Genomic DNA, 23,592 nt, shown 5'->3' with positions numbered 1-23,592 from the left:
TTGTAAATGAGGACAATGAAGGTATAATTAGTTAAATTAACATGAGATCTGACTGTGGGGGCGGGTAGGCTTCTGATAAGACACGTGTACTGCCCTTACACATAGGGGAGTTTACACATGCACACACACACACCACACACACACACACACACACACACACATGTGCACACAGAATACCATGTGAACCTGAAGGGAATTAAGGGTAGAGGCCTCTGTAAGCCAAGGAACAGAACCAGAATCTGGGGCAGAGTCCTGGAACGTGTTCTGTCTCATGATCCCAGAAGGATTCAACCTGTGGCCATCTCATCTCAGATCTCTAGCCTTCAGAACTGCAGAACAATGGATTTCAATTGTTTAAGTCTCCGAGCTTGCTGCGCTGTCACGGCAAATGTATAAGCTCAGGCTGTTTTAGCAGCATGCTTCTGTGTTCGGTTTCCCAGGTGAAGAAGCTCTAAAAATATATGGAAATAGCAACGCAAAGTCCAAGGCACCTTATTTCCTTTCAAAGCTGAGTGAGTGATCGATTCAAAAGTGCTAACAGGAAAAATAAATTGTGAAATTTCTAGGATGTACTTGGCCTTCCTTCTGCATTAGGAACCGTATAAGTCAATAGATTAATCATTTTATAAAAATAAAGAGGAATCTGAATCTTACACATCAAAACACCCCGGGGATTAGGAGAAACTCTCAGAAGCAAGTAAACAAAAAAAACAAACACGCAGTTTTGGAGTTACACCACGTTGGCATTAATCCCTTAATCATGCTAACCATGGACTTTTGCAGACCACTGTAGAACTTACAGGAATTGTACCTGCACCTAGCACACTGGAGACTTTCAACAACTGACAGGCGGCAAGATGCCCACCCCTGTCTTAGGAATAAATTGTTCTGGTTGACCATGGGGATTGAGAAATAACATATTAAATAAATCCACCTATTCTTTATTGTAAGGGTCACTATTGATATGTGACATCACCAAGCCCAATGAGTGAGGGACATCAGTCTTCATCCACACACACACATAAAAATACACAGATGGAGTCAGCTATTCACAAGTGAAAACATCCCAGAGAGAGCTCAGGGGTCTGTGAAAACAAATCCACAGCAGCTCAGTGAAGCAAAAGAACCAGAATGTACACATAGGAAGGGTCACTGAAGAGGTCAGCATACCTGAGATGCCAGGAGAGGACTAGGGGCAAAGAAGGAAGGGGGAAGCTGCCAGTGTCAGCCACGTGGCTGGAAACCCACAGACCCTGGACGTGGTATCCTTGGACACTGAGGTAACCAATAGCCATTCAGACCAGAAAAAAAAAAAAAAAACCCAGAGAGGAGTAAGCTGTGTACTCCTCATTTCTGCCCTAGAAACTGTCACAAACTATTTCAAGATAAAATGTGCCATTTCTCCCAATGCTCCACATGCCCCAAACTTGGGCCTTAGGATCCCTGGATGCATTGCATCTACCCCGTCTCAAACAACAGAGTGCTTACCATAGCAAGCTGCTTCACACCTATGCCCCAGGCTGACCCATCACTGCATGTTCCCACGCTCCAGGTACCAGCCTATATACCAGGTAGAGCCCACACAGGCTCAACATCAACCCTGGGAGCTGCTCTAATTTGCTTTGCAAGCATGCATATCTCACATTCTGCTGCGAGTTACCTGTGCCTTTACTGCTTTAGGTTCCAGAGCCATGCCCCTTTCATGCACGCCCATGGGCTGAGGCCCTCAGTCTGTGGGAATCACACATCAGACACTAGTGCTGACCCCACATGCCAGATCCACTGCCAAGAAAGAAGCCCTCAATCACAACTTCCCCAGTGGGAGAAAAAGAGATCAAAAGAACATCAACCGTCATTCCACTGAAGATCCCAACAGCCCTCCCCACTACTGAGCACCACCTTGGCTGCTAAGGATCCCTACAACCTGCATCTGTACTGACCTCAGCTGACCTACCTATATAGAAAGACTACACAGGGCAGCCTTACTTGTGCCAGAACCATTGCGTAAACACACACACACACACACACACCCCTCACTTAGGAGAAGTTCTTTCCACAATATAACTAGCTAATTGAGTCTTAAAAAGATGACTGATTTACTAAACATACAGATACCAATGTATCAGAATAAGAAATATATAAACTAAATAGACAGAACACCACCAAAAGAACCCAATAATCTTTTAGTACCAGACCCCCCAAAAAGGAGCTATATGAACTGACAAAGAATTCAAAATAATCATTTGAAGAAAGCTCTGGAAATTTCAAGAAAATATAGAAACACATCTGATGTAATCAGGAAAATAAAAAAAATAGCTAAGATGAGAAAGTTAATGGAAATTTTAAAATTATTAAGAAATATCAAACAGAAATTCTGAAGCTAAAAATACAATGAAAAAAATGTAATGGAGAGCATCAATAGCATAATTGGTCAAGTACCAGATAGAATCTCTCAACTCAAAAATAGGTTCTTTAGAAATATAGAATCAGAAGAGAAAAAAGAATGAAAAGAAATGAAGAAAGCTCACAGAATTTGTAGGACAGCATCAAAAGGCAATTTTTTTTGAGTCATAGAAGTTCAAGGAGAGAGGGAGGGAAAAACAGGCTGAATAATTTTGTCTGAAGAAACAATAGCAGAAAGCTCTCCAAATCTGGGGAAAATATAAATATCCAGCAAGAGGAAGGCCAAAGGTTCCTAACATATTAAATCCAGCAACACTGACTAATCAAACTGTCAAAATGCCAAAATTTAAAGATATACTGAAAGCAGCAAAAGAAAAGAAGCAAATCCCATACAAGGGAATTTCAATAAAGCCACAACAAATTTCTCAGCAGAAGCTTCACGGGCCAGGAAACAGTAGGAGGAAATATTCAGTGTTGAACAAAACAAAACAAAAAACACAAAACCCCCTGCCAATTGAAAATATCATACCCACAAAGCTCCCTTCAGAAATGAAGATATAACACTCGCTCAGATAAACAAAAGTTGAGGGAATTCATCACCACCAGACCTGCTTTATGAGAAATGCCACAGGAAGTTCTTCAAGGTGAAAGAAAAACAGACTAATGAGTAACATGAAAATATTTTATAGTATAAACATAATCGATAAGTAAATACACAGTTGTATTCAAAATATTCTAATAATATAATAGTGGTATGTAAACCGCATATCTTTAGTATGAAGGTTAAACGATAGAACTATTAAATAATAATAGCTACAATAATTTGTTTAGAAATGTACAATATAAAAGAATATAACTGTGATGTTGAAAACATAAAATGGGGGCTGGGTTTTGTGGCTCAATGGTGGAGCACTTGCCTAGCATGCATGAGGCACTGAGTTTGATTCTAACATCACATATAAATAAATAAAGGGTCCATCAATAACGAAAAAATAATTTAAAAACAAAACATAAAATGGACAGAAAATGAAATAGTAGTTTTAGCTCATGTAGTCACAGTGAAATTGCCATCAGCTTAGAATAGCTTGTTACAAGACATTTCATACAAGCCTTATGATAACCTAAAAGAAAAATATGATAGATAAGCCAAAGATAAAGAGTAAGGAATAAAAACACTCCTCTAGAGGAGATCACCGAATCACAAAGGGAGACCGCATGAATAAAAATTAGATCCAACCATGTGCTACTTACAAATGACTCATGTCGCCTTTAAGGATACACATAGACTTAAGTGAAGGGATGGAAAAGGTATTCCCTGCAGGTGGTAACTAAAAGAGAGCAAGGGTAGCTGAACACATATAGGATAAAAATGACTGTCAAATACTGTAAAAAGTGACAAAGAAGGTCATTATATAATGATAAAAGCATCGATTTATCTAGAGGATGTAAAATTTAAAAATATATGTGAGCCCAACATCACAGCATCTAAATATGTGGAACAAATATTAATAGAGCTGACGGAAGAGACGGTCTTCAGTACAATAATAGGGAAATCCAAAGCCCCTTGTTCATCAATGACAGACCATCAGGCAGAACACCAGTAAGGAACTCAAACCACACCAAACTGACCTCTCAGACACATGCATTCCATCCAATAGCAGCATAACTAACTCGCATTCTTTTCAACCACATACGGAAACATTCTCTAGAATAGATTATATTTAGACCATAAAACAAGTATCAACAGATGAAAAATGATTGAAATGTAATCAAGCATGTTTTTTGATCACAATGGTATGAAACTAGAAACCAATAAAAGAAGGAAATTCAGAAATTTCACAAACGCATGGAAATTAAACATCATGTGCCTGAACAGTCAATAAGTTAAAGAACAAATTGAAAGTGAAATTTAAAAATATGTTGACACACAAAAAAATGGAAACAAACATATGAAAAGTTACAAGGCAAGAGTATTTCTGAGGGAACTACGGAGCAATAAATGCTTACATCAGAAAAGAAGAAAGACTAAAGTGCTGCTGTTACTGCTCTGAAATGACTGATCCTCATGTTAAAGTGGTCTAGATGTCAATTATAATTGTGTTTCACAGGAAATACCAGGGAATTTATTCAGCATACTTAGTGGCCTAAAACTTGTAATTTGTAGAGTTAGCATTTACAAATGATTATATCATTAATCACAAAAGTAAATGAACTGAAGTTCTATTTTCTTTTTGTTCTGTTTCTTTTGGTTTAACAGCCTGTAAGTCATAATAATAGGTTTAGCCATATTAATTCTGAGTGCTGTGTACTTAACATGGTACTTGGCATACAGTACTTACTGAAGTGTTAAATGAATGGATGAAAGATATACCATTGCTTAAATTCCTTTAGACTGCAGACATATGGGTAACATTCATTTAGTGGTTGATATATATGCCTCTGTAATTATGGGCATTTACTTATGATTTTTGCACCATCCTTGGGAACATGACAAGACAGAATAGACTATATTTAAGACAGGAAGAAACAATCTGCTGTCACTTATGTAAGGGAATACTGAGTTACTTTTTAAAAAAATATAACTTAGAAAGTAAGATTATTTGAGAAATAATAGTTTACCATAATATTGGAAGGCTGTAACTTTTTTAAAAATTATTTATTTATTTATTTATTTATTTATTTATTTATTTATTCTAATGAGGTATATATGACAGCAGAATACATTTGATTCATTGTACACGATTGTAGCACAACATTTCATTTCTCTGGTTGTACACAATGTAGTATTGCACCATTGTGCAGTCATACATGTACCTAGGGTAATGATGTCCATCTCATTCTACCATCTTTCTTGCCACAGTACTCCCTCACTTTCCCTCCCTCCTCTTTGCCCAATCACAGTTCCTCGGTTTTTCCCCATGCCCCTCCCCCATTATCTGTCAGCATCCACTTATCAGAGAGAACATTTGGCCTTTGGTTTTTTGGGATTGGCTTACTTCACTTAGCATGATATTCTCCAACTCTATCCATTTACCTGTAAATGCCATAATTTTGTTATCTTTTAATGCTGAGTAATATTCCATTGTGTATATATATCACATTTTCTTTATCCACTCATCTACTGAAGGGCATGTAGGTTGCATCCACAGTTTAGCTATTGTAAATTGAGCTGTTATAAACATTGATATGCTGCATTACTATATTGTGTTGATTTTAAGTCCTTTGGGTATAGTCCAAGGAATGGGATAGCTGGGTCAAGGGTGATTCCATTCCAAATTTTCTAAGGAATCTCCATACTGCTTGACAGATTGGTTGCACCAATATGCAGTCCCACCAGAAATTAATGAGTGTGCCTTTTCCCCCACATCCTCGCCAATACCTATTGATGTTTGTATTCTTGATAACTGTCATTCTGACTGGTGTGAAATGAAACCTTAAAGTAGATTTGATTTGGATTTCTCTAATTAATAGAGATGTTGAACAGTTTTTCATATATTTGTTGATTGATTGTATATCATCTTTTGAAAAGTGCTGTTTAGCCTCTTAGGGAAGGCTGTAACTTTTTAATTATGCCCTTTTGATAGAACATATCCTAAAGCAAATAAAAGTTTTTTTAAAAATGGATATATTTAAAAATGTTCTTTTCCAGAACTTTGGCTCCCCTTTTATAATAGATATCATTTGTAAGCGATACATTTAAATTTACTTAACTAAAGCTGTTTTGTAGTGTGAGGGAGCTACTCCTACACCTCTGCATGGTCATCTTCCCTGTAAGATAATGAGGAAAGTGTACTGGAGCCACAGGATGAGTCTCAGATTCAGAAATTGTCCATTTCCCTAATCTCTTCCCCACTGCCCACCCTCATTGGTTAATGGTGATCAGACCACCCTCCTTTGTTCTCTTCTTGGTCATCAAACTCTTGCTGGGTTTTCTCAGCCTTTTTTGTGGTATCAGCTACCCACTCTGCTGATTCCCAAGTAATTCTGCACCCTATTTTCAACAGCCCATTAGACATTGCACCTGGATGTTCTAACCCAAATTTAATTAAAGGTGTCCAAAACGTAAGTTCACCTAGGCAGGGTGAAACGTTGCTGCTTCTACATTCTCCAGGTAGTTATGAGTCATCCCTCCTCTTAACACAGCTTAATTCAGTTGCCAAATCCCCTCAGTATTATCCACAGTGTCTTCTGAAACTAGGTCCCCTTTGCTGTTCCACACCCACACCTTCATTCCTGTCTCTCAGCCGTGTCTTTTGGATTACTGAGAAACCAAGTTATCAGTTCCTCCCATTATAGATCCTTACCCACCCTGCAGGCCCAGTTTTCTAATTATCAATAAAATCTCACCTTAGCCACTTAAGGACTTGGCAAGTTCCTTGATGTTTCTCACAGTTCAATGCCCCTCTCCACCGTGCAAGGATCCAGCCTGGATTTTCAGATTTCCAGATCCAGCCTGGATCTGAATCTGCTGCTGAACACCTCATGGACATCTTCCAATCTGAATTTTCACGATCATCACCAGCGCTTGCTGAATCCTTCTAGATTCTGTCTTTGCACTCCCTATTCCCCGTGTCTGCAATGCCTTTCCCTGACCCAGTGTCTGGCAACGTTTAACTTATTCTTTGCAACCCAGATCAAATATCTTCTGCTCTTTGAAACACGGATTGTTTTCCCCTAGAAGGACTGAACTACATCTTTTTCTTTGTTTGCTCTCACGGTACTTTGTTCATTCTTTAAACAATAGTCAGTGGAGTCTTTTCAAGACATAACTAAAACTGTATGCTATTCCAGTTGAATACCCTCCAATGGCTTTTTATCCTCCTAAAATAAAACCTCAACTCCTTACCCTGTCCAACTAGTAGAGTTTATCTTACAAAGAGGTAGCAGAGCCTCAGTGTTCTGCCCTACCCTTCAGCAAACTGATACCACACCCACAAAACATGTATTAAAGAACACATGGGCACTCCTGCTACCAGGATCCAGCCTTCGGAGATGGACTAGCACAGCCCAAGGGGAGGCCACCCACAGTTGCAGAGGCAGATCCAGCTTGCCTATTTGTGCAAATAAAATGTTATTGGACAATAACTAGATACTGTTCACTTACTATTGTCTAAAACTACTTTCACTACTTTTGCACTACTAGGACGGAGTTGGGTAGTTCTGATAAGTCACAGGGCCTCGAAAGCCAAATATACCTGGCCCTTTAAACAAAATATTGCTAACAACTTATACAGTTCATAACCCCAAATACGTGCTCTTGTGGCTATTATATTTGGGTCCAAAGAATACCTGTCAACATCTCCCTTTGTCCTGAAGCAAAGGCAGTTTTTGTCCAAGTGGTTCAAAAAGTATAGGTTGTGCCACCACCTATATCAGAGACACTTCTCAAGAGCCAGAGAGGGCATGAGTGTGATATATATATATATATATATATATACATATATATATATATATATATATATATTTGTCGAATCCTTTCTCTCTGAGAGTACAGATGTAGTAGATACTTACTAGCGAAATATCATTTACCTGAAGTACTAAGTTGAAGTTTTCCTGTTTGCTTCATGCTCTCATTTGTGGTTCCAAAGGTGCCATTTAGTACATGGCATACTAGAGTTGCACATGGCAACTAGGAAACATTTTGTAACAGCAAAAAATTGTAGATCAAGCTGGGAGTGGTGACACACACCTGTAATCCCAGTGGCTTGGGAGGCTACATAAAGAATACATAGGCTTTGTAGCTTTTTTTTCAATTTGGAATGTCTATATTACTGTTTTGGTGCATTCTTGTGTCAGGGAATAACCAATTCTATCACAAGTTTAAAGCCAGCCTCAGCAATTTAGTGAAGCACTAAGCAACTCAGTGAGTCCCTGTCTCTAAATACAATACAAAAGAGGATTGAGGATGTGGTTCAGTGGTTAAGTGCCCCTGAGTTCAATGCCTGGTACCAAAAATAAACAAATAAATAAATATATATATATATATATTTTATATATATATATATATATATTTTTATATATATATATATATTTTATATATATATATATATATATATATATATATATAGAGAGAGAGAGAGAGAGAGAGAGAGAGAGAGAGTAGGGTCAAGATTAACAGGTAAAGCATGGTCCAAAGTCTTTTCCCTCAAAACTATTCAATATTGAATAGTATTATATTTATGAAATGTAACCTCGACATATTATAAAACTAAAATGAACATTATCTGGTATTTGTAAAGATATACTTAAATATTAAAATTAATTTTATATGAATGTATTGTAACTAGTACTTTTAATAAAATAGTAATTTTAATATTTTAATATTATAGAAAATTAGTTATTTAAAAAAATATATGATTTTTTTTATTTTTTAAAACTTGAATTCAACTTGCATTTATGATGAAATATTTAAATTTTGCATAATTAGAATACAATTTTTAATCCTTTAGCTCATTGCTGCCAAAAAGTATAAATTTTATGCCTTTTATTATATATGCTTAGTTTAGTAATTTCACTAAAATAAAACCAAGAAAAGTCAATTTTAAAGAGTAATGATATAGTTGTTTATAAACATGCATATTTATTACATTATGGGTAGAAAATCTCTGACCCATTGTCAGAACACAGAAATATAAGCAGTGACAAATTCAGTCACCGTTACTATTTTGCGAACTTTTAGGTACACAAATCTCTTTGTTTTATTCATATTTTAAAATCTTACTGTCATAAAGGCCTATTTGTCAAGGTAAGAAGAAATATATTTCAGTCAATACCTTGTGAGTTTGATTTATGACGTTAGGTCTTTAAATGTAAAGCTAAGGGTCTCCATTTGTACTTCTGCTTTGGCCTACACAATTAGAAAGGAGTGATTTTTCCTAATAATAATGCTATTTTCTTATGATCTTACTAACTTAGTGTCTCAGTCCCTCAACCAGACGATATGAGCTTAGTTTCCTTATCTATTTTTAACACTGTATTATCAGTGACTGTATTTCACAGTATGTGAAATTTCACAGTATGTGAAATACAAGAAGCATGTAATAAGTATTTGCTGCATAACTATCTATTGGTTGAATAAATACCTATTTGAAGCATGCATAATATATTATACTTATCTGTGGTCCTGAGTTTCCCTTTGCTGATAGTTTTTTCTAAATATGTAATTCAGTACCAACCTCAAAATACTTCTTGATTGAATGAATGAATAAACAGACGAATAGGAAACAAATCTTAATGTAAGGAGCCTATTCCAAGTTCAACTGATATATTATTTAGATCTTGGGTTAATTCTTTCCATACTGTGGTTTCTCCATATGCTGATGTTGGGATCACCCCCTTCCATTGCTAAGCAGATTTTTTTTAGTTAATTTGTGGAAGCCTGTGAAAATCCTCCAGTGACAACCATATTCCTTTATTATTTGTGGTTTCTCAGCCACAAACTCAGAACATGCAATTTTCCAAGAAAACGTTTCAAGCAAATGGATATAAAATCTGAGAAGATTTCATTCTTTTATTAACATGTGTTACAAGGGACATGAGCCTCTATAATAAAACACAACCTAGACTTTTCAGAGTTTAAGTTTTCCTGTCAGACACGCTGTCACAACACAGATTCTGATGACATGGATTTGGTGGTTATTAAAAGAAGCAGAGGTTGTAGTCAAATACAGAAGGTAAGACTATTTTATGAACAGCTTCCTGGCTTTCTATGAACTTCATTGACATATATGAAAATGCATGTATTGTACGCAAATAAAATCTAGACACAAGCACTTAGAAAACATCTGTACAGATTTCTATAGGAACCCTAACTGATGTAGTTTTATCAGATCATGACCAAAAGTTTGTCTGTCTGTCCTTCTTTCTTGGAGAAAATTAGCAGGTTAACTGTTGTTCATCAAGGGATTTTCTATTAGTCCAGGAAGCTAACAAGTATATTATTCTTTATGATAAAAAATAAAACTGGTATTTTACTATTTTTGAAGAATAGTATATTCACATTCTAGAAAGTTAGACAGATATAAGAAAGGTATCAAATAAATCATTCCTCCCCCTTTAGAGAATGACACTATCACACCTTGGTGCATTGTTCCCAAGAGACAAAAGCCCACATAAAGAATACATAGGCTTTGTAGCCTTGTTCAATTTGGGATGTCTATATCACGGTTTTGGTGAATTCTTGTGTCAGGGAATAACCAGTCCTATTCTAATCTGCCCTGACATTTCCATTACTGCTGGTTTATCTAAATCAGGATCCAGTGCAAGATCACACGTTGTTCCTCATCCCTCTTAAATGCTTTTTCATCCAGAATAGCCACATGTTTTATGATACTGAATTTCTAAAGAGACCGGGAATTTCTTCTCTTTGAATTAAGGAGAAAACTGTGATTTATAAGGAACGATGACAATTAGTGAGTACCTAGCTCTATCCCATCACAACCCTGTGAAGTAACTAACAGGATTCCCCAAATTGGAGGTGGGGGCTGTACCTGTTTTAGAAAATAAAGATGATGCTACTCCACATGTCAGAACCGGTAAAGCATGTCTTCTAGATAAAACACAGATTGAAGGAAGACAATGTCCCCTGAAAATCTAGAATGTCCAGGAGGCGAATGGCAAGGACTGGGAGCTGGACATGGGAACGGTCCTTAGAACAACAGTGACACCGAGTCTTGCATCCCTCTTCACTTGTAGACCCAAGGCTTGAAAGTGCATCAATCATACTGGAAGATGGAGAACTCACTACTGCCATGGTGACCACAGCAACCAGAGGGCGGAGTCTCAAAGTCCATGAATAGCCAACTTGGTGTAGAGGAGTGGAGAAATCACAAACATCCAACGCAAGGATTCGAATAATGCACAACCTAAGCAACGGTCTACATCACCCCATGAATGACCTCTGCTATAATAATAATAGATGAAGTAAAATCAGTCGAAGAAGAAATAGAAAGCCAAGCTACCAAGGGCTAAGATCAGTTAAATAGAAATAAATAAGTCTAAACTAATATTTAAACTGTTATGAAATTATTGTCTCCCAATTTTTGATGGTTATCTTCAATTCTTTAAAAAAGATAGTTTATCCCTTGTTAAATTAACAAGAAAGGAGAAAAAAAAACCTTGATAGTCCAAAAGAAGACAAAAAATGAGTGTGCTATTCACTTTTATAGACCAAGAATATTTATACCCTTAATGTCACTGAAAATCCTTGTAACTGCTAGCAAATAAACTAATGTGAGTCAAGAAGATTGCTTTTCCCAAATGGCTATAATGGCTTTCCTAACCCACTTGTCCTACTGGAACCTGATGGGCCTTTTTGATTGCCTCAACAAAGAGAACATGGTGAAAGTAACACTAAGTGACCCTCAATGCTAGGCACAGAGGCCTTGCTGTGGCGTCCTGCCTGCTTCTCTTTGGGGACACTTGTTCTTGGAACCAAGCACACTGCTGTGAAAACACCCAAGCCAAATGGAAGGGTTGAAGGTAGATGTCTTGGCTATAAGTTCCCTTGCTGCTCACCTAATATCCTGCTTGACCTTCCAGGTGTACGAGAAGCACAGGACACCTCCAGCCCCCACCACTGCCTGAGGATAACCCCAGGAGTGCCCAACACTAAGACTGCCTTACTGAGCCTACTCAGCTCTCAGAATTGTCAGTCAAAATGGTTACTGGGGTTTCACTCCACAGGGCTTGTGGTTGTTTAATACCCAACACAGATAATTGGATAAAAGCTATGGAAAAAAAAATAGACATAAAATAAGAACAGATACGAAGAAGCAAAGAAAGTAAACTACTGAAAACATACCAAAACTTTGCTTTGTACATTTAAGAATACTCCACAATGAACACCACCATCATGTGTATCCAAAAGACTGGGGCCCTAATTAGAGTAAGAAATATTGTGTGCATGCATTTTATAGAAATGGACTCTACTCTCATGTATAACTAAAAAGAACCAATAAAAAATAAATAAGAAAAGACCATATCAAAAAGCAAACAATAAATAGTTAAGTTGTAAATGCAAATGTTTTAACATTTCTGTCAAGTGGAAAAGACACTTAGATTGAATTACACAGCTACTCATAATTGCCCAAAATACCATTATAAAAAGGCCAAGAATAAAAGAATAAAAATATAACATACAATAAAAGCATTTAACTCAAGAAAAAAAAACAGAACAATTAAACAATCCTAACCAAAGGGGTAAAAAAACTAACAAAATAATAAATGAAATGGCCAAACATACAATTAGTAAACCAGAAACTAACAGAATCACTAAGCAGACCAAAAGCTTGTTCTAATTCATACCCAAAGAATCCGTTTTCTAAGCTTAATGAAAAAAAGCTGAGAAAGAGACAAAATGAAGATTAACAAAGTCCAAATATGCAGAGGCTATTTTCAAAATTATTATTGTATAAGTAGATAAAGGTGAACATTTAAATGAAATCAATGATTAGGGACAAACATAAATTTCTCAATGATTTAAGAGGAAGGTCTGAAAGGAAGAAATGTAAAATATTATACCAAGTAAACTTACAAAACTGTTCCATTTCTAGATTTTCTTTTAAGCTGTGAAATCACTCAAACCACAATGAAATGTAATCTCAATAATTAATAATTTCTTTAGAAATATTAACAAAGTGGAGAACTATCCACTACAGGCAAAACTATTATCCCTTTTACTCAAGAATCTGACCAAAATATCATTAAAACAACAAAACAACAGCAATTCCTAAATTTTGATCAAAGTAGTAGTTTTTATATAATAACAGCTGCATCAAATAAAAATATATTCCCTGCTCAGAAAAGTTTGGGAAATTTTAAAGTGTTTTTTTTTTTTGCTGCACTATTGAGCTTCTGAGTCTTATAATAAAATAACGCACATTATGAATCTTTAAGAGTACAGGTACCAAAGCTTCCAAACACTCCCTTTATTCACAGAATATTATCAGTGTTCTATAAAGCAGGGGAACAAAGGATTTTAGGACACTGTTTAGAAAATGCTGCTATGAGCAAATTTCACTTTAAACATATGTGCCTAATATAGAAAAATCAAGAAAACTAACTCAGATACATTTCTACTCATGATATCAAACATTATACTGGAATTTGGTACTTCTGATATACACTAGAGATACCATTCTAATGCTAGAACATTATATATATATGATACCATTAAAATCACGAACTAAATAGAAGTGTTTCCCATCATTAATATTTTATTTTGATCTAGCAAAGACAATGCAATAACACATGAAAAGTGAATAAGAGGCTCTAATGCAGTACACACATGGTGTGCCAGTTAACTTCCCCAAAGGCAAGAAAATCAACTGAGGAACAGAAATAATTTATCATGCCAACAATAAAGCTGGGATACTATGCAATGAACTGTCAAATACCCTCTGACAATAAGGTCTTTGAAGAATTTTAGACACATTCTCATTTAAGAAAAAAATATAAACTATAATTGATACAATATGATTTATTTCTAAAAAATATTTAAAATCAAATGAAAAAAAAGTGACTGTATCTAGTTCATGAGACTTCAAGGGATTTAGTTTTATTCTTTATGCTTTTGTGTATTTCTTACATCTTCTAAAAGGAGTATATACTCTTACTATACTCAGACTTTTGTATTACTATCTCAATTGGGCCCATTGTTCTATCCAATAGCCCTGTAAATGGAGTCTGGAGTCTAACAGTTATTCCTCAGTGCTTACTCAACTCAGTATTAACACATTGGGTGACCTTTTTTGAATCAATGACTTCAAATATCTCTGTATATTGATGATGCATCCAAATAGATTTAATACTTTCTAGAAATCTTCTCTTGAGAGTCCAAAATGGAAGTCTTTATTCTTCTCTAGAGTTAACTATTAAAGAAAAAAAAAACACATTTAATTTACCTTGCTCAGACTAGCCAAAGGACATTGAAAAATTACATTATCTAAATGAGTAATGGTTTTAGAACAGGAAAGAATTTGAGATGGATCTTAAAAAAACAACTGTAGAACCACCAGGTGTGAAAGGGGATATGATTTTCTTATAAAAATTATTACTTCTTATCAGAAGCCTGAGTAAAAACGGAAGTAAGGCATGCATATAGTGCAAGCATCTTTAATTTGACATAGCCAGAGACATAAATTGTACTTCAGATGGTTCCTGAAGTGCTCTGAGCTGGTCACCAAAACATGATTGAGAAACGAACTGAGTGCTCTTAAGACGTGCAGACCCAGCCTCAGCCAATGGTGGCATAAGGAGATGCTGACTGCCTCTGTCTTGGTCAGAGGTCTGAAGACAATGTGCTTCATACATGGGCTTAGAAAGGCTTACATGCTCCTTAAAATTTCTAAGGAGATCTATTGCTTAGATTGATTTCAAGAATACTGCACTTGAACTCCCGGATTGCCTTTTCACAAAACATCCACTCTCAGGTTACATTTTCTTGAATTGTGTATAATACAAGTAGCTGTCCTTCTTCAAGACAGTTTTCAAAGAGCTCTAAACAAGAAAAACATATTTCTACTATGAAAATTGCAAAAAAAGTGTGTATATAAAACTGAATACAAATATACATTTATAAAAAAATTAACCAAAATAAAAGCCTGCCTTAAAAATCAAGGCATTTTATATAGCATGGAATTCAAATGTGTAAAACTGAATTTGTGAGGTTGTAAACTTAAAAAGAAAGTTGAATTTTAATTTCTATTATAAGTATCAGGTGATTTTATAATGTCATTTTCTTTTCAAAATTAAAATATTTTCATAAAAATATCCCAAAGAGTAAGCATTGTCCTTTGCTTCGTGTAACATCATTGTTGAACTAATTAACCAGTTTGTGCTTAGCCTGCAGTTCCATCCCATCTATTAGGCATGTGTGGGTTTCATGTGAAGGAGAAAGGAGATTGGACTTCTAGAAGATTCTAGCATGGAAATACCACTTTTCCCCCAGGACTGTTTATCATTACTAGAAAGATTTATAATGTCTAACTTGTGGCTCAAGGCAAATTACTAATAGATCCTCTATTATTCTCAGTTCCTAGAATCAAAGTCAAATGGATCCTAGTACCCTTGGCTCCTCCAATCCTATAACTTACTCCAATCAGTAACAATGACAAGAGTGTGTCTGGGTACAGTGACACACAGCTTAAAACACCCCTCAAAACATTTCTCCTACATTAGCTTCTCTATAATTATGAGAATCAATTCTATAAGAAGATAACACAGATTATATTAAAATCAATAAAAGGACAATAACAGATTCTTGGAACAAAAATATGCATATAAACTTAAAAATAATCATTGTGATTTGGCCAGAAATTTATTAAATTGTCAAGTAAATTAATGAATAAAATAAAGCAGCAATCATTTTAACCATTAACTGTGGATGTTTAATCTGATGAAAGAGTGCTCAGGCAGTTCTATTTTCAGCATTTGGAAAGCCATTTTCATGAGGAACATCTTGAAGAGACAATTCAGCTCTTGGTTCCATTTAACTATGTTTCAAATACAGATAGCTAAGAACGTCAGCACACAAGAATACACTTAATACTTTAATAATAACATTTGGCTTAAAATACACCCTGATTTTAAGCAGGGGGTTATTAATGTGTTATGAATCCATACTAATTATCATGGCAGAATACTCAGAATTTAAAATAGATGGTTAATTCATTATAGTAACTTTATTCGAAATATTAATCTTAGTTCTGTGGCTAATAAGTGCCTTAGCAAGTACTGAAAGTAAAGACCATTATGACTCGGGCATGTGATTTGAGAACAACTTAAAAAGCTATTGCTTCTTCTGATATCTAATTTGCATAAGGTTCTTAATTTTCAGCTAGAAACAAATTACGCATTCAAAAACAGAAAAAAAAACAATGAAATTACCTTATCAATAACAATGCTATTTTTGCCAAAGATAGTGAGCAGCAGGAACACTAGCAAGCACAAGTCTTTCACCACAAAATATAGATAACTCATTTAAATTTGTGTTTATAAAGCTCCCGTCAAATACATTTATAGAACCAAATAAGTAATATATTATTTGTTCCCTCCAGTATGCTTCTGAATTCCCAAGTGATACATTGTTTCCAGAGCTTCTGTAAGGAACTATTCTTTGGAACAGACTTTCTCACATTCTTAAGAGTCCTGAGTCCAAATGAGAACCGCATTATTATTGCATCTCAGTGATGCTTCAATTAAACATCTTCAGTCTGCAGAAATCCCGTCTCCTCTTTGTCGACACATTCACCACATTGTACTTAGACCATTTGGACCTCTGTTCTTGTGTGCAGTCCCTCCCTGTCCACATCCCCCAAGGCCCTTGCTTGACTCTTGAAATGTGCCTGCTCCAAAGCTGTGTGGTTCCTAATGGCTCACACGGAGAGAAATAAAGCCCCTTCAGAGCTCTGCATGGTCTGACATGAACTTGCCTTCTCCCCCTCTAGTACTGCTTGCTCTTATCTCCACCTCACTTCCAGAACCTGTCTCCAGAGCATGCCCGGGTTCACTCCAAGGTCAAGTCTTTTCCTTCTGTTGTTTATTCTCCAACAGAAGTTTGCACAAAACGAGCAACATACATGTAAAATTTGGATTTATTTCAAGTAACAGAATCATCAAAAGGCCATTTCAAAGCCATCTAGTTTGATTCTCTCATAAAGACCCGTATTTTGTTGCAGGATAATTGGGTATTTTACATGGCCACCCAGTAACCACTGACAAATCAAAACCTTTATTATGCCTTATGAAAGTACCATTTTTCTATTAACCTATATAATGCAAATTACTTAGAAACATTGATAATGTTGATGAATAAGATGTGCTAAGATGCTTCCATTGTCTAATGAAAGAGCTATTGAATTTCTACGTTCTCAACTCCACATTAAGCCATTGCATAGGAAACCAACCATGTAAACTCTAAGAACAATATTTTGACAAAGGAATGGAACTATAATAGCAAATTTTCATGAAAAATAAAACAAATGTATTTGTGGTCAATAAAACATTTTAAACAAAATTTTAGTTTTTCTTTGGTAGTATACACTACTAAGACCTATTTTCATGTCCTGTCTTCATGAATACCATGGAAAGCAAACCACATGCAAATGTTAACTCCATGGAAATGATTCCTTAAGGATTACAACCTTATCAGACAGGAGATAAATCACTAAGAATTTTTCTAAGCTAATCTGAGAGAAAAGGCAAACATCCTACAACTTTAGCACAAAAATAAGTAAGAGTCAGCATACTATGGCAACAAAATCACCAATCTACTTCCACTTCAAATCATAGATGAGCACCCAAGAGGACAAAAAGAAATTAAAAACCAAGAGTGATTTGATGCCCTTGTAAGCCCTTATGTGCAGAGAGTGGGTGGCAAAAGAGCAAAACACCAGTGAGAGAGAACCCGATCTAGATTGTAGGGGAGGTTTAAATATAGTGTCTTTGTGAATAAGCAAAGGAAATAAAACTACCAAAGCAATCTTTCCATTACAAGTATAATTTAGAGTAAAATGTGCTACAGGGTAGTGTGGGGTTGGTGATCTGAGTTTCCAGCTACCTTCAGGGGATACTCAGTTTTAAATTAATGATGGAAATCTATCTGATTTATTACTTGCCTGCTTTTTGCTTCCTACTGGTCTCTCTGTTTACTATTTGTTCTGTTTTTCTTCCTTTGACTTGATATTCTTTATAATCATCATGTCAAGATTAAATAACAGAAAACGTTTCCTCCAAGAGCAATAGTAAACTGGCATTTATCACTGTCTTTCTTGTGTATATTTGTAGAAGCAATTTTTCCAGATGTAACAGAAAGGGATCCATTTGTTTTCCTCCTTCTGTATTACATGAAATTGTAGTTTTCTACCATTTTTACACCAGTGGTAGATAACTAGACACAGATACATTCCATGTATCACTATTCTTCATCTCTCCTTAGAAGGAACCTACTGGGTAATAATATAGTAGCAGTTATTTTTTATTTTCGTCACTCAAAATGAAACCATGGAGAGGTCAGGGTAGAAGGAAGTCTGTCTTCAGACCTGAAATAAAACACGGAAACCTGCTGTGGCTGTTAAGAGAACTACACTCTCAGACTTGCAATTGCAAAAGGCATAAGTAGGACAAGAACTGGTCTCCATCCAACCCTGTGCACAAAGAAAATGGAAAATATAATAGCATGGGCTTCATGTAAAATAAAGGATGAAGTCACGAAAATCAAGAGGCAGAGATTACTGAGGCCACAGTGCCTTCCTGTAAGCATACAGTAAATGCATACTTTGTGAAAGAAGAACAGAAACCACGAAGCAGGAGCAGGCAGAGTACACGTGCTAGAATATGATGCAGAGACAGAAGGGAGAAGACAAGAGTTCAGAACACAAAACTGCCATCCTCACTGGAGGCAGCAAGTCACTGGTTTACCACACGACCTTCAGAACCTTCCCCAGAAGTGTCAGAAAAACAAAAATCAACTTGTAAACAACAAGCAGCAAAGAATAAATAAAGGATAGAGAGCAAAATATCACTCAGAATGATAGGATGAATGCGGACTCCTCAAGAACAGAGGCAACACTTAAGAGCCCAAGGAAAAAGATGTTTGTGAACTAATAGAAATTGTGTGATGCAGGACCCCACAAGTTCTCACAAAGTTAATTACAGCCCCCAAATCCTATTAGCATGCCAATCAACTAATGTAGGACAGTGGCATGGATGTACAGACCATCAAGGAAACACGGTCCTAGCTGACTTAATGTGTGAGGACAACAGAAAGACACTTTTGGATAAATCAGGGCTGGCCTAAATATCATTCACTGACATTTTTTGAAAAAATTACCTGAAATCTCAATCAAATAATAGAAAAATAAAAACAAAGAACGTAGGGAATAGGGAAACAGGAGTTGTAAATTGAGGTCTCAAAACCAAACATCTTAACTGGAGAAGGGCTAGAAATACAAATGTGTAAATTAACTGATGCAAGGCAGAGGAAATTGGTGATGTTGGGGCCAACTGGCGAGTTCCTGCCCCTCCTGAAGCCAGCAAAATGCAAACGCTAAGAATAAACCACGTCAGCTGCCTGCACCTAGGCAGGGGCACTGTCTTTGGGTCTCTAATGTGAAAGGCTCTTCTTTTTCTCTCCTGGGGTTCACTTCCCAAACTCGGCTGTTTACTTCCCAAACTCAGCCATTCACTTGGATCAAGAGGACTTAAAGCCCAAGACTAATGCAGGCCTGCAGTGGTTTCCAATGCTCCTTGCTACCATTCACACCTGTCCCAGAGTAGGCCAAGCCTCAAGCCCCCTAGTTCACCAGAGAGTTCCTGTGGAGCCCCATACCACCTTTCATGATGGGTTAAAACAATTACAAGTTCTGTTCTACACCAACACCAACAAATAAAGCCTACCAGGCATTTTTAGGACACCGAGCCAGGGAATTGAAATTTACCAAAGCACATCTTCCCTTTTCACACTGAATAAAGAAACATTCTTCACCAATTTCATTGCAAGAAAAATTTTACATTTAAAATTAGTGGTTTGGTGGTTCCTGCAACCTCATATTAATTGGCTAAGTCTTGCATGTTAATTGGAAAAGGCAATATCAAGTAGAAAATCTTTCCACCATGCAATTTTTTTTAATGGCAAAGGATTGTGATTATACTTGAACTAACAGTGTTTAAAAACCCATATTTTTGCTTGAACTATGTAAATATTAATGAAAAAGGAAAGATTGAGGAAATATAGAAAAATATTTTATAAAAATTTGAGCTTATTTTCTACATTAGTATTGTTTATATTCAAAAATTCTATAGTTTGTATGTCATTTTAATATTTATTTAAAAAATTAATATTTTTTACTATTTTTATTTATATATGAAAGCAGAATGCATTACAATTCTTATTCCACATATAGAGCACAATTTTTCATATCTCTGGTTGTGTACGAAGTATATTCACACCAATTCATGTCTTTATACATGTAGTTTGGATAATAATGTCCTTCATATTTCATCATCATTTCTAACCCCATACCTTCCCCTCCCACCCCTCTGCCCTATCTAGAGTTCATCTATTCCTCCCACACTCCCCCTCTCTACCCCGCTGTGAATCAGCCTCCTTATATTAGAGAAAACATTCGGCATTTGGTGTTTTGGGATTGGCTAACTTCACTTAGCATTATCTTCTCTAACTCTATCTGTTTACCTGCAAATGCTAAGATTTTATTCTATTTTAATGCTGAGTAATATTCCATTGGGTATATATATATATATATATATATATATATATATATATATAATCACATTTTTTTATCCATTCATCTATTGAAGGACATCTAGATTGGTTCCACAATTTAGCTATTGTGAATTGTGCTGCTATAAGTATTGATGTGGCTATGTCCCTGTAGTATGCTGTTTCTCAGAAGATGATATACAATCAATCAACAAATAAATATTCATCATTGCTAGCAATCAGAGACATGCAAATCAAAACTACTCTTAAGATTTCATCTCACTCCAGTAAGAATGGCAGCTGTTATGAACACAAACAATAACAAGTGTTGGTGAGGATGTTGGGGAAAAGGTATACTCATACACTGCTGGTGGGGCTGCAAATTGGTGCAGCCAATATGGAAAGCAGTATAGAGATTTCTTGGAAAATTGGGAATGGAACCACCATCTGACCCAGCTATCCCTCTCCTTAGTCTGTATGTAAATTAATATTTATAAGTGTGGTTCAGAATTTTGGTTATGGGTACTGATTATTTTAAAGAGGCAAGTTATCTTTCAAATAATTTATTTATAAAAATATACTATAAAAATAAAATAAATAAAGTTCAAATCCAATCATTGAATGTGCAGAAACATCATTTTCTTTTAGCATATGCTGTTTCAAAATAATGGCACAATTGGGCTAGGGCTGTAGCTCAGTGGTAAAGCGCTTACCTCACATGTGTGAGGTATTGGGTTCGATCCTCAGCACCACATAAAAATAAATAAAGATATGTGTGTCCATCTACAACTAGAAAAACATTTAAAAAAAACAATGGCACAATTGTTCAAACAATTTAACTATTCCAGGGCTCAATTAATAGAGTGAAACTTATTTCATTCAAGTAGTTTTCCTTAAAGTCCACCAATGATAAAGAAAGTTAAGGTTAGATCTTGTCTCAAGTCTTTTGCAAAAACTTAATTCTAAGTTGTTAAATAGGTAAATGTTAAAATAAATTAATTAAGAAAGACATATTGGCAAACATATGTGAGATGCATTCTAACTGTATATATTCTAATTTAAACCAAAAGAAAAGGATAGAGAAGAAAATACTAATAAATTCAACTATAATATGAAAAATATTGCCATTATTATTAGATAAGCTTTTAAAGATCAATAATACACAAATTGTAATAGGAAAATATATGGATGCAAATTCAGGTAGACATCAAGTAGAAATTCAAATTAAATAATATGCCTTTTATATCTTTTGGCATAGAAAACTGGCAAAGAACATAAAAATGTTAACAAGTACTACAAGTAGGTAGGAAGATTAATTAGTTCTATTTTATTGATACATAATAAATTGTTATGTTTATAAAATGATTTAGCATTCATAGTGTCATATTTTTTTCATACCTAAAGAATTCCACATCAAGGAACTCACAGTATATATTAGAAGCACAATATATGTGTGTGTGCTTGTGTGTGTATATGTACATAGGTATGTTCATGTACATAGTTTCAAAGAACTAAAAAACACTAAAATAACATAATAATTAAATTCATTATGGTAGTTAGCATGTTAAAATAATAAACAGTCATCCATGTCATGTTCTCAAAAATGATTAATTGGAAAATTCTCATAATAAAATGTACAGAGGAAAAATGTGTAATTATGGTATGTTTACAATCATATAAGCAAATCTATAAAAATCTCCATCATCTCTGAGAGATGATGTGCTAGGAGATTTCTATTCTACATATTTCTTGTACTCTTAAGTTCTATGATGAGCATAAATAACTTTAATTATTATAGGCTACTTTTCTTCTGTATGGAAGATTATTTAATTTGCTTATTTATTTTATATAGCGTTTAAGACCAGGTTCTAATTTAGGAAGTCCATTATTCTGTGTCTTTAAAATAAATATTTATTAAATTAGTAATATTATGATAGCGATAGCTCAAATTTAAAAACGGCCAGCCACAGTGGCATGCTCCTGCAGTCCTAGCTCCTGCAAGGCTGGGGCTGGAGGATGACTTGAACTTAGGAGCTTGAGGCCAGCCTGGACAACACAGACAAATCCTGACTCAGAACTAAACAAAAACAAGATTGCAGCAGGCTGTTTTTTATTGCGATTCATTTGTGCAACCCACTACCATGCAATAATAAAAGAGAGAACAAAGGGAAAACCAATGATGTAGGGAATAACAAAGATGAATCTGGTCTGTGTACTTTCAATATGTGCTTCAACCAAATTTGTTCTATTGATCCTACTATCCATATGAGGGGGTATTGCTTTGAATTAATTAATTTAAAAAATAATTAATTGACATATGGGAATGTAACCCAATGGTAGAGCACTTGTCCAGTATGTGTGAGGTATGGGGTTCAATTCACAGCACTAGGAAAAAAAAAAAAACTTATGGTATATGGAGTCTGATTTTCAGTACGTTTGTGTGCACCTTAGAATTTCTCCTGGCCACAATAATGCTCACTAACAGAACCTCTAGTGCTCATTAAAATGACCAAGAAATAACCCTTTAAGAGCATCTGAATCTAGATGAGTCACAGCTTGTCTGCCTGGTCTCTTCTTCCAGTGAAGTAAACTACTAAAACACACAAGAAATATTGCAGAGAAGTGAAGAAATCTTTGCCACATGCACTTTTGATGACTATGTCATTGGAACTAGTGGAAGGTGAAGTGGGATCTTCTCAGGCCACCTAGACTGCTCAGGACTGAAACTGCTTCAGGGGTAAGCACTAATTTCTTAGAGTTAGTAGCATTCATAATTTTTCAATGGTTTCATTTTATCTTTTAAGGAAAAAATTACAATGTTTACAAGTGCAGAATCATGACTCAGTCTCACAATTTAGGCAGCCCAATTCGGGGAATTTTGACAATCCAAATACCACTGATAATCACAAACTTTTTCCTGAAGTTGCATATTGGGAAGTTACAATAAGGCATGGTGGAGAGCAGAGAAC

The 23,592-nt window shown here is 35.5% G+C and overlaps 1 protein-coding gene across 2 annotated transcripts in view; it reads right to left on the bottom strand.

Moving 5' to 3' along the window:
* The window catches only part of Fgf14 (fibroblast growth factor 14), a 657,991-nt gene that overhangs the window by 344,447 nt on the left and 289,952 nt on the right, over nt 1-23,592 (bottom strand). Inside the window, exon 1 of one of the 2 annotated variants that reach the window (XM_058582739.1) lies at nt 6,751-7,469. The exons of the other annotated variant lie outside the window; for it this stretch is intronic. The gene's annotated coding sequence lies outside the window, so the exon portion shown is untranslated. Of the gene's footprint in view, nt 1-6,750; nt 7,470-23,592 lie in introns of those variants that run through there. 2 annotated transcript variants of the gene reach the window in all.

This window comes from Marmota monax, unplaced genomic scaffold, assembly GCF_021218885.2.
Source record: "Marmota monax isolate L192 unplaced genomic scaffold, Marmota_monax_Labrador192_F-V1.1 WCK01_AAM20220418_F8-fsc00026, whole genome shotgun sequence".
In the NCBI taxonomy this organism is placed as follows: Eukaryota; Metazoa; Chordata; class Mammalia; order Rodentia; family Sciuridae; genus Marmota; species Marmota monax.
Note: the sequence above shows the minus strand (reverse complement) of the source record. Positions and strands in the feature narration are given on the sequence as shown.